The following is a 12,254-nucleotide window of genomic DNA, read 5'->3' as shown; positions in this document are numbered from 1 at the left end:
AGTATCAGGTTGATACTGCTCACAGTTTTGTTTTCTCTTAAAAAAGTGATAGGAAAAACAGTGAAGGTGCACCTTAGCTGGGGGACATGTTTTTGTTGAAAGCGAATGGAAAGAAATGGTGGATTTCAGAGGTATCAGTCCTGCAAGGCAACCGCAGGCAATTCATACAGTACCTGACACTACGCCTAAAACACACTCCAGTCTTTCTGTTTTTATTTTTGCACCTTTTGCACATGACTTCCATTCACTCGCGCACTCTGAACACCACACAGTAGGGAACGATACATACTCCATAATTCATTCAGCATTGAATTTCATTTCCTCCTCCCCCTCTTATTTTTTAAAAAACGCACACACTGCAGACACCCTCACTCCGCACCACACAAGAGACACAAAGCGCAAAAGTACACGCAAGAATTGTTTCTCTTCAAACTGAGAAGTCAAACATATAACAGCTCGAATACACACACTAAACACACAAACATGCTCCGGAATAAAATATTGAAAAGTGTCACAGACACCTGGTCAAATGCTCATAAGATTCCCAAAGGACCCACCCAGTAAAACTACTTCCTGTGTGGAGGGAAGAAAAAAAACTGGAGGCAGCGGGATTTGAGCAGAAAGACGAGGCTTGTATGATGTGTGTTCGTAGACGAGATGGAGCTATAGTGTAGAGATGGGAAGACTGAGGAAGGGGTTAAGGATGGGAGCCAGCAACCTTTTATCACACTGGAGGGAGACAGGAGGCTGAGAGGTGCAGAATGGTAAATATTTCAAGATGATAGGTGACACAAACAAAAGGTTTATTCTTATTCCCACTTTTTAAGTTGCAAAATTTGGGGCTGGTAATTCATAACAGTAGTCCTCGCTGACAAGAATGCGGCACTGAGGAATAGGCCCCTGCAACACAACATAACAAATGTCTTGCTCGTACCGAAATCTGATTCCTCTAAACCTCAGCAGCGAGGAAATTATATCATAACATTACCAAAATGAGGAGGCGACGACTGTAGTGTGAACTAATAATAGTCAAATGGGATGAACACAAAAAGCAGTGAAGTAAGAGCTTTACTGTACAAAAAGTTAAATCTGCATCCACAAACAACAGAAGCATTTCCTTGGCGATTCCGTCAAAGACTTTTTTGATATTGTACTTTTTCCAGCTTGTTTTATTTCATTATTTAGGTCCTTCCTCTCAACATTTAAACTTTTTCCTTCTTTAGTTTGGTTTAAACGACTCCTCTTCCTGTCTCCCGTGCCAGGCCTCCTCCCTGTCAGAGACACAGCACTCGGCCTCTGCTCCGTGTCAGGCAGACGTCTGTCAGTGCGCCTGTGAAGGCCAGATAACCCTTTGATGGAGAGTACCAGTGGTTATTGTTGTCTGTACCCTCCACCTTCCCTCCAACACATATGAAGATTTATTGAAGGAGAGGGCTGAGCAGCGGGAGGCTGCACTAACATGGCAGGCCACGATGGCAACAGGAAGGGAGGCAGGAAGAACAGAGGCAGGAGGGAGACACACCAGGGGGTGATGGAAACTCCTCTGACCTGCCTGTGGAGGACACGACGCTCAGGTAGAATTCACCGCCATTATGTGGCTGCGCAAAAGCACGGGCGACGGCAAAAAACACAAACACACAACTAAAATTACTTGCGTTGCTCGTACTTGGCATCAAAGACTACGGCTCTGCTGTAGACTGTACGTATGTAAGGGACAACACCCCCCTTTACCCCTAAACCAGTAATGGACCACAATGCTGTGATATTTGGTTGAATCGTTCACCACGTTGGCTGAGGCAGCCCAGTCTGGCAAACGTTAATTAAACATTAAACAGTAAATTAAAGTAAGCATAATATAGATACACAGATATGCTTTAGCCCTAATGAGATAAATGTCAGGTGTGTGTATATATATTATATATATCTATAATATAAACCTGTATACAACTATTCACTTATGCATAATTTAATCTCCTGTTAATCACTTTCAATTTCCACCTGTTTCCCGTGTTTTACAGTGCAGTGGACGTCACTGGGCGGTGATTAATGCTCTGAAAAACAAAATCGCGTTGATTGTTGCTTGGAATTGTTACAGGCAACAAAGTGAAGCGAAGCAGGTGAGTACAATGCAAGGAGGCAGCAGAAGACGCAGAGGAAGAGAGAAGGAGCAGGCTCATCCTCGACTCAGAGTGCCCTCTTCTGCTGCAAGTGTATGATGCAGTTACTTATTTCTGATCATCACCACAAAACCACCAGAGTCCAGCTCCTGATACTGAACAAAAGCACAGCTCCTTTCTTTAAAGTAGCAAATGTATTCTCTTATTTTTATTTTATGTGGACACTAATCAAAGAGAATTATGCATCAATCAAACGCACAAACAACCTCACAATCAGGCACCAAAAATAATAATTAATAATAATGCTCCATATACTATCGATATTAAGCTATAACTTTGTCATCATTAAATGAAAATACAAGCCCAGAGCCTGTACTGATGAATGCATGCATAAAGACTTGGTGCAAATCTGCGCACAATAAAATCATTGCACATAAATTTCTTGAGCATTTTTCAGTCAAAGACCAACACGAGATAACACAAATCTGGAACAATAAAAACAAATGTGTTGACACATTTAATCCTATACCCTCTAAACCCCAAGTTCTGCCTCAGTGCAGATGCAACACAAACCCCAGCTTAGTGGCAAACTGTCAAAACCTGCTGGACCACTTGACATCTGTCTGTTTCTGTAGCCTGATCTCTCAGAATTGTTATTTTTATGCCAAATCTACACAGCAAAACAATAAAACTGATTTTAAAATGAGCGAACGGGATGAAGATGAACACACACATTCACTTTACAAGGAAACCTATAGATATGATTATCTGATATCAGATTGTTAATACAGCTTCAGAATTAACTGATAGTGAATTTACAGTAAACTTGTATTTGAAAGTACAGTAACTGTGAACTGTACTGGTGAAGCTGGGCTAATTGTGATGAGCTGCGTTACTGTGTTAATCTTTCATTGTGTTTACTACAAATGCAGCACTTCCCCTATAGTACACCATGTGTGAGAGCTGGGTCCTGACTGCAATGTTAAATGTGTACACAGGAACTGATGGTGACTAGATATCAGTGAGACTGAGAAATGATGACCCATTTTTAAACCCATATTTGATTACCTGGTTTTATTAAAATTGGATCCAAAGAGACCCGTTCCCCATTTGAATTTAATGAAGGCTGTGTGGCAGTCAGGAGGCTTTTGATTTATACACTGTTATTAAATCCGACAAGAGCGCCAGCCAGGTAAGCAGGCAGGCGGGAGGAGGTGGGGGGTGGGGGGGGAGCAGGACCCAGAAACCTGGCCCTGCACCAGGCACAGCCAGAGTCGGAGTCTGACAGCCCTCCTCTTCCTTCAGTGCACCCCCCCAACACACACCTGCTCCACTGTGTGGAGTGGAGGAGTAGAGAACTGCCAAGGACACATGCTGCGTGGCACCCCTCTCTCACATCCCTCTTTCTCCTCTGATATCTCCTCCATTATTCATATTAAAATACAGACGGATGTAAAGATGAATAATAAATGCAGTCAACACAAAACAAAAGCTTGCAGACCACTTTCATCAAGGTGGTCACTCTATGAAAATGAAAATGTATTGTCTATTCATCTTAATAACGGGGTATATTAAGGAGATTTTAAGTATCTGCATTAAATAAGGCAAAAATATATATATATATATTATTGATAATAAATTCTGTTTAATTTCCGGTGCCATAAATGAACAATAAAAAATTGCTAAATAAGTTGATACTGTGTGAAGAGACGTGATTCCCCTCGGAGCCTCTCAGAGTATTTCCTCTTTGAAACTTCAAAGCCGGAGTAGCTGTCGAAAATACATCAGCACATACTGTAATAGAAGTCTCCAACACTTACAGTCTCAGCCGATACTGCTATACTGAAACATTGACCCAAGCACAGACACTGGACAGAGCCTCATATGACAAAGACCACGGCGGAAAAGAAGGTCATCTGTGACTTTTCTTGCAGAGTTTAAAGACAAACTAAATTTAAAAAAAAGGCTGTTTTACGTCCAGATTCAGCAATGAAGCTAAAAGACGTGTGAAGCTGGAGGTTTCCTAGAGGTTTGGATTCTGTGCAAATAACAGACACTGACCAGTGATTGAGTCAACATGGATGATTTGAGCTTTTATAGTACAGTATGATGCCAAACTAAATCATCAGGCAAAAAACATTCAGGCATAAAGTCAGATCAAATTTCAGCCCAGTGTGTTTCTGTTCAAATAATTAGATGAGCACCTTCATCTTTAAATGTGTTATTTCACACGCTGTAGCGCTGTCATTCATTTCTAGGGTTTTAGTCGGCATGAATCAAAATGTCCTTGATGTTTTCTTAGTGATTAATACTGTGAAGATTTGTCGTGGAGTGTTTCACAATTAATATGTGCCCAACACACTGAACGTCAGCCTGAATATCTAATACGAGGGGAAAATGGGAGCGGATTGCATTTTGTTTTTTTAATGTTTTGCTCAAGCAGAGCACTGCTGTCATGCCTGCTTTTTTCAGGATGTCAGACAAAAAGAGAGGAGAGATGGAGAGGGAGGGATCCTGGAGGATGGGGGAGGAAAGGAGGAGAGATGGAGGGGCTGCTGACATGCACTTGTCTCCAATCTCTTCGAATCCATTGCACAATTCATCTGCTTTGTCTCTACTGCCACGGCTGAGGACAATCAGACCAGACGCCCATTAGATTCCTCATACTGCCCCCCCCTTTTACCCCTCTCCCTAACCCCCCCCCCAAAAAAAACCTTTTTTTCATGTGACATGCTGACTGAAGGAGAGGAAAGGCAATTCATGAGCCTCCCCAAATGGGGAAATGTCAGGAAGGGAACCCACATCAAAACCATGTTGTCATGGAGATACAGTACGGTCCAGAAATTACACACCGACACATAGGCACTCAGGATATACCGTGTGTATGTACCCATGCACACACCAGCTTTTGTGCACTCCATGATGAAACGTTTGCTTTGTGGGTTTTTAGACTATCAAACTACTGCAGACACACACACAGAAACAGACAAAAACAGGGTAATGCCTCCAAACGGTGACACTGAGTCCAGACAATTAGGAATTTTAAAGATTTCACAAGACGTAGTATTTATTTCTTCTTTTAAGAATAACTAAAAATAACAAACGATTCCCGTCTTAATTGTTGCCACAGGTTTTTGTTAGCACCCAAAGTTTAAAATAAAAACCTACAATTCTGCAGCAGTTATTCAAACTTAAATCATCGTTTCCTATCTAAAATCAAAGCATTTATGGTATATAAAATGTCATCAGGCACTGTTTTTAATAAACAAAGCTTATTAACAATAACCCACATAGTGAACCAGAGTAAAACTGCTTATTGTGTGAACCCTTCAGCTGCAGGAGCAGTCTACAGCGAGGTCACGTGACCACTGTGCCCGTCCACAGCAGCCATTTCTCAGCCAATAGTGTTATCAGACCAGCCGAGTTCCTGGAACGTTTGGCATTTCGATGATCTCTCCTCGCAAAAAAAAAAAGGCAGAACGAAGGAGTAAAGGGAGAAAGAAGATAAAAAAATGTGCTCCTTCACCCCACTTGTTTAGAAGGCTGCCAGCACTTAGCTTCAGCTTTTGAGCAGAACTAGACCGACTCTGACCTAGTGCAAGCGGATCCCCCATCCCAACAGCCATATTCATACACAACCACAGCTCACCGGGGTCACTTTATTGAGGTTACTCTGCTCTGCACTACATAAAAAAAGAGGAGATTGAGGGATATTAATGGTAAATGTGGCATAGTTACTGCTGTAAAACCCCTTCTTTGCCCTCCCTTTTTTCTTTGTTTGGCCAGAGGAGCTGAAGGCTTAGGGATAAAGGTACTGCTCAAATCATGAGACAGGGATAAAGCCAGGGAGAGATAGCAAGCTCTGACCCAACGACAGAGCAGTGGATAATTAAAACACCCAGGGCCCCCAAACTGCCCTCATCCATCTCTCCCTTCCTTTTCTCTCCTTTTCTTCCTTCGCTCACAGACTGAGCCTCTCCCGCCTCCCCGCAAAACACACATGCACATTCTTACATTGTCGGATAACAAAACATACAAGACGACACAAGCGCATATTGAGATGGCTGCTGGATCGCTACCAGGCGAGATCTGCCGATGACTGGTCCTGTGGGTAAAATCCACAGAAGCAAGAGCACATATCGCTCCCACTGGCTCCGTGCGATGTGTTTATTTTTCATTTGTACATTTTTAAGGATCATGAATGATTCCTGTTTTTATCTGATTACTCCCAGACAGTCTGCCTCCACTGGCTCATAAAATCACAAAGGACAGGAATAAAATGGCACACAAGCATGTGGTGCTTTTAACAAATGTTTTGCTTACATTTCACTGATTTCATATAGCACTGAATCCAGCATTTTATACAGATGGGTATTTATAAACAATCCTATTTCCTATTTGCTGCATGCAAAGTGGAAAACCAGTTTGCCTTTCAACCGGAATTAATTCATCACATTTGGACAAACATCCATTAAATGAGACTTTAGATGAAATTATCCAGAAGCCATAGGAACGAGGTGCATGTCAGAGAGGACATCAGAGGCTTCCCCTCAAACCATCAGGAAGAAAGGGGAAGGAACGCAGCCATGCTCGCGTATAATGTATATAAAGAAACGGCTGGGGACGGTGTGTGTGTGTGTGTGTGTGTGTGTGTGTGTGTGTGTGTGTGTGTGAGGTGATCACCACAGCTAGCAGCCATGCTCTTGGGCAGGCCACACTGCCCTCTCTTGGCGGCGCCACGGCAATGCCGCTGACGACCACAGAACAATTAGATCATCGATTCGATTCTTCTCTTCTGCCTTTAAAGCAATTTAGCAGCGTACACATCGGGGCACGGCACTTCCTCGCGATTTACTGCTACAAATATTTCCTTTGCTTTTATTTCTGATGAAGTGTGACAGGCTGGAGGGGGCGGTTAAAGCAGAGCGGGCCCATATGTCCTTTGTGTGGTCGTTGACCTAGCGCAGGAGAGCTGCACAGCGTCCTATGAACAGCACATGAATGAGGATGTGTGAAAGCAGCGCTGGGACTGGGGAATAACAGCTCAGAAAGGACCCCCACATATAACCCAGACTGAAGTCATTACCAGCAGGCCTTTGATTTCCACACGCAAAAACCTCAGGTTGAAGACCAATGTGTTGCTCCCCAGGAGCACGGCTTCCTCGGCGGCGCTCATGTGGCACGGCTGTCCGATCGCGCAGGAGCGATCTGGAAAGGAGGAGGGCAAAGTGCTAGCGCTGATGAATTTTGAATGAGTTGAAGATGATTTATTAGAGCACTTAAAAGATATGTAGGATGTCCTTCACACCCAGTTCACTCTCTAATAGACCCCAGTGTGAAGTAACACTGTCCTCACAAACTGTGGCTCTGTTTACAAAGCCAAGGAGATTTTCCCCCTCACATCTGCACAGGATATTGCTAAAAATAGTGGCGCTGCTGCACTGTGTCTGTGCGGTATTTGGCTGCACTACAGTAGCAGCGATGCAGTACCGTGCTGTACTGTATGTAAGTGTGGTATCTGCAGGGCCACGGCGCTGTTAGGCTGCAGTTAAAGAGACCAAGAAAGGGGTCAAGGACCATGAGAAAAAAAACACCTGCCGTTCACTGACCCCATTGGTCAAACGCGAGGCTTGTCTGGCTCACTTGCACGGCTCCCGTCGGTGACTGTGCTGCACTCGAAACCCTCCTTAGACACAGGGCTATAAACACGGCTTTCCACTCTTTGACCTGGTGTATTGTCACATAGGGAAGTCTATATACATTGATGTACAATAACACATCCACTACAGACTAGACATCTGAGGAAACTGTGGCATAAGAATGTCTGGTCAGTATACAATATATACAGATTTTGTACATCTGAATCATCAGATCATTTTTTGTTAAAACAAATTTTAAATAAAAAAACAGCACCTGATCAAATTAACGTGTTTTTGACTAGTAACACTTAGACTAAGACACTGAATGTGACATTTTCTAGCTAAATACTGCCCAAGCTGTAGCATCTACCACACCCCGAGCATGCCGCGGCAGCCGTTCGCTGCCCACCTGACTACAGCACAGAGGGTTAAAGGCAGCGACAACGGATCTGGCAGCTTTAGTCCCAGAACAGCCAGCTTACACAGATAAGTGGGCCAGGCTGGATAAGCCTCACTGAAGTATTCTATTACAGTGCCAATTACCCCTTGGTAAATAATATGACGACGTTGGAGGAAGCTACCGTGTTGACAGGAAGTAAAACGTGCTCATATAAATAAATATTTACCTGAAATGACCTTTAAAAAGACTCAGACGCCTGAAAGCCTGATACTTTTGTTTTCCGGAGGGAAAATTTAGCTTTGTTGCATATTTAGTTGTGACCGTGGACAGCAAGTGTTGATCACATTAGCTGAGTGCAGCCAAGCCCACTGTGGTGAGGCCTAAGCCAGGGCCTGGCAGCTCTCCAGTGGGGCCTAAACAGCCTTTCACAGCAGACACCCAGAAACTGGGTTCTCTAATAGGGACAAATTGGCAATGTCTGTGCAGGCCGGTGCTGTGTGCTAGGAGCTGTGAATTGATAGTGATGCCTAATGATCCCCCTGGGTAGATCAATACCAATAATCCTCCTTCCCGCCTATCCTCCTCATTGACTATAGAGAAGCTGGACGAGCCGGGGAAAACTGCAGCCCAGAATGATAGGGCGGGAGTTCAAGGTAAAGGCGCCAACTCTCACGTGCACAAACTTTTACACCCCGATGTGCCGTTAGAAGGTAGAACAGAGGGCAACACACCCATTCTATGATCACTGGCTGACACTGACTCCATATCTGAACACAAACCTTTAGAAAACTGCATGAAAATGTCTGCATGTCGACGCGATAAAAATAAAATCAAAGCTGAACTACTCTCTAGCGCTTAGTGCTCAATATTTATTTTCTATTTATGCATTTATTGGTGTGTTTAATTTCACTGGCCAGTGGGGCCTAGTTTGCATCAATTATTTGTGAAGCGCTGTAGCTACAGGACCCAAAACTTCAACTGAGACGTAGTTTGGAACAAAGCAAATGTAGTTATACAACACAACCACAAGGAATGTATGGTGCCACATTTTTCCCTTTGCTTCTGCAATATTGGAAACACATTTGTTTAAAATACAGCATATTCAATATTTGGCTGCTTGTCGCTTCTATATACTCAACACTAATTCACAAAAAAGTACAAATTAAAATCTGCATTTATTTTCTGATGTGCTGAGTTTTAGATTATTACATTTCTGATCATCTCACTGTGTGTAATAAAAAAAAAGCTTATTTTCAGTGCATTTGAAGCAAAGACTAAAAATACACTTTTACTGAAGGCAAAAAAGAGAAGCTAGCTGTGAAGCTCAGGATATGTTCAGCAGAGCAGGGGTGAGGTGAAGCATGCAGTCCCAGTGGACCACGGTGTGTGTGTGTGTGTGTGTGTGTGTGTGTGTGTGTGTGTGTGTGTGTGTGTGCGCGCGTGCGCGTGCGCGCGCTCTACAGTCATAAAGCCTCACATCACCCTCTTACACCCCGTGGTCGACAGCTGATTACTCCCACCAAACACATCCATACACTTTATCCCAGCTGTCACAGTGCATACTCATTACCCCCTGCACCAGCCAGCTGACTCCACGCGACCACACCCGCCTGGACCCAGCTCGGGGGCCACACTGGGGACAGACACAAACACACAAACTAACAAAAAAAATTGTGAAATTTATTCCTCCTCTTTTTCCTCTTTCACCATTAGGTGTTTTACAGCTGGTCATATTGAAAACATTCTACAAATAATTTGCTTTAATATGATACCAAATATGAAGCTTTCCATTTTAATAATTAGCTACATTACACCTACTTTAGTTAAATCTATAAATACCACCGGCATCATGATGTCTTCATTAACTATTGATCTTGCTGTCAATCGAGCCCATTATTCCACTCAGGGAAGAACCAAATCATGACCAAATAGAGAAGCCCAGCATCAGGCAAGCAACACAGAATCAGTGTAGTACATCTCAGATCAATACAAGTGGAGGGAAGTAAGATAGTGTGAATAACTCAAAGTTTAGTTAGATGAGGGACGGATCCATCTCCTCAACAGGACCCTGTTCTGCCCCCATGCTCCACGAGGCAGTTATCCCGATTGATACAGGTGACGGAGGCGTGTACGGGGGGTTTCTATCATTGGTGGAGTGGGAGATGACAAGAGTGACACACTCCAGCTTCTGTCACACAGTAGGTGTTTCTCCACAGAGACCCAGGTGTCATGTCTCAGATCTTTTGGGCTTCATAAAAACACTACTTTAGCCAGCGCATCAATCGATGATCTACTCCATGCGCCGTTGCTGTGCCACACACAGCCACTTAAGGGCTCTGGTGAAAGGTATGACGGTTTTTACAAAAGTGTGTCGTATGAGTTGGGATTTTAGGCTGGACTTAGTATGCTGCCAGAGACAAAAGAAGATATAAGAACAAAAAACAGGTCTGCATGTGAAGCTACTAAAAAAATAATAATATTCTCTCATCAAGATTTTAATATTTTAAATAAAAAAATACAACATTATCATTTCTTTTGCTAATTATTTTTTAATAATAAATTCAATGTGTCAACATGAAAAAGTTAAAGCAAAAGGGTAATAATTACTGGGCTTGTACAGAAGGAGTCCAACATTAACAGGCTGTTAAAAATATCCATGCATCTAAAATGTGTAAATATAATTAAACTCAGAAGCGATGTAGTGTTGTACAGTAATTACATCAAGCAGAAAAAGGAGCGAAGCTCACAAAAGCATAGCGGGGTCCGGTCCCTACTTGTTCCCTTCTTACTCGCCCCTCATTCCCCTGTCCTCGCCTCCCACTGAAGCAAAGTGCAGCGCTTAAACAGGAGCATTTAATTCATTACATCATTATGTCATCTCATACTAATCTGCGCAGTGGCCTCCACTGCTTTGACATGCAAATGGATTAGAAAAACGTCTAGGGAGGTAAAGGGGAGGAGGGAGGGGGCAAAACAGCAATCATCACGTCTTGTCAACGGGGTGAAAATATGCCCTGGAGCTGCGCTACCATCTCCCTTCTCTTTAACTGTACTTTTATATCCGATTCTTTTTTCCCCGCCTGCACTTCTCCCCTCCCTCCATCCCCTCGTCTCCGTCTTTATCTTTGTCAGCGAATGCCCCAAACAAAGCGGCGGCAAGATCACACCAAACACCGGCAATCTGTTGAGGATCAGGCTCCCTATGGGGAACATATAAACAGTAAAGCGTGTGGCGCACACACACACGCGCCGAGCCCCCTCCCATTTACACGTGCCCCTCATCTGCATATTCACAAAAAGGCCCCTCTGGCCTCCCCTCATCAGCAAACCCCTCCCCGCAGCCTCATCAGCACACGCCGCTCTGACTAAGGGAAAGCAGGCGGGCTGGCAACGTGTGCCGTCTGGGACCACACGCACGCATGCAGCTCATACACAAATACGCACAAAATCAATTTTCGCACACGCCGCACACAAACGTGCGACGGCAGAGTAAACAGAAAAATCAGAAAAGAGAGCGTTAGTGAGATCTGGTGATGTGAACGCCGGCCGTGCTCATCTAATTTCCACCCCTCCTCTCTCCCCCCCCACCCAGCCTTCCCTCCTCCTCCCCTCGTCTCTCTCTCCTCTCATCATCAGGTACCTGGTGACGAGCGGCCCGTGATAATCCACAGCCTCTAACCAATCAATCAGCAGCATCGTAATCAGCAGCGTAGAGAGGGAGCGAAAGAAAAAAGCCCATAACTTACCCTGGGTCGCCTCCAGTCCGCTCAGCACAAGTAGAGTTCTGGTCAGGGCTTTGGCTGCAGCTATGTAGACTAGTTCACCACAAATACAAAAAAGGCTCTGATTCTATCCTCAGGTCTTTTTTTTTTTGTAAATCTAAACTGATATTTTTCACTGCATCATAAACATGTAACCAACATATAAACCTCTCCCCCTCCTTTTTCCTATTTTAGACCGGTTCTCACTCTACCTCGCTCTCTTCCTCCCTCACTCCCTTCCTGTCACTCTCTCTCCATTTCTCTCTCCTCCCTCAGTGTCTGCCTGTTGCAACAATGTGGACATATACACATGATACAGTGCAGATATATATATATA

At 43.9% G+C, this 12,254-nt stretch overlaps 1 protein-coding gene across 7 annotated transcripts in view; it reads right to left on the bottom strand.

Moving 5' to 3' along the window:
* Positions 1-12,254, bottom strand: part of zfhx3b (zinc finger homeobox 3b) — a 273,921-nt gene that overhangs the window by 230,570 nt on the left and 31,097 nt on the right. For 5 of the 7 annotated variants that reach the window (XM_055507483.1, XM_055507488.1, XM_055507484.1 and 2 more), the window contains one exon: positions 7,204-7,325. The exons of 1 other annotated variant lie outside the window; for it this stretch is intronic. The gene's annotated coding sequence lies outside the window, so the exon portion shown is untranslated. Of the gene's footprint in view, positions 1-7,203; positions 7,326-11,902; positions 12,089-12,254 lie in introns of those variants that run through there. One more of the 7 variants, XM_041069976.2, reaches the window with a different exon arrangement.

Source organism: Betta splendens, chromosome 3 (assembly GCF_900634795.4).
Source record: "Betta splendens chromosome 3, fBetSpl5.4, whole genome shotgun sequence".
NCBI lineage: Eukaryota > Metazoa > Chordata > Actinopteri > Anabantiformes > Osphronemidae > Betta > Betta splendens.
Note: the sequence above shows the minus strand (reverse complement) of the source record. Positions and strands in the feature narration are given on the sequence as shown.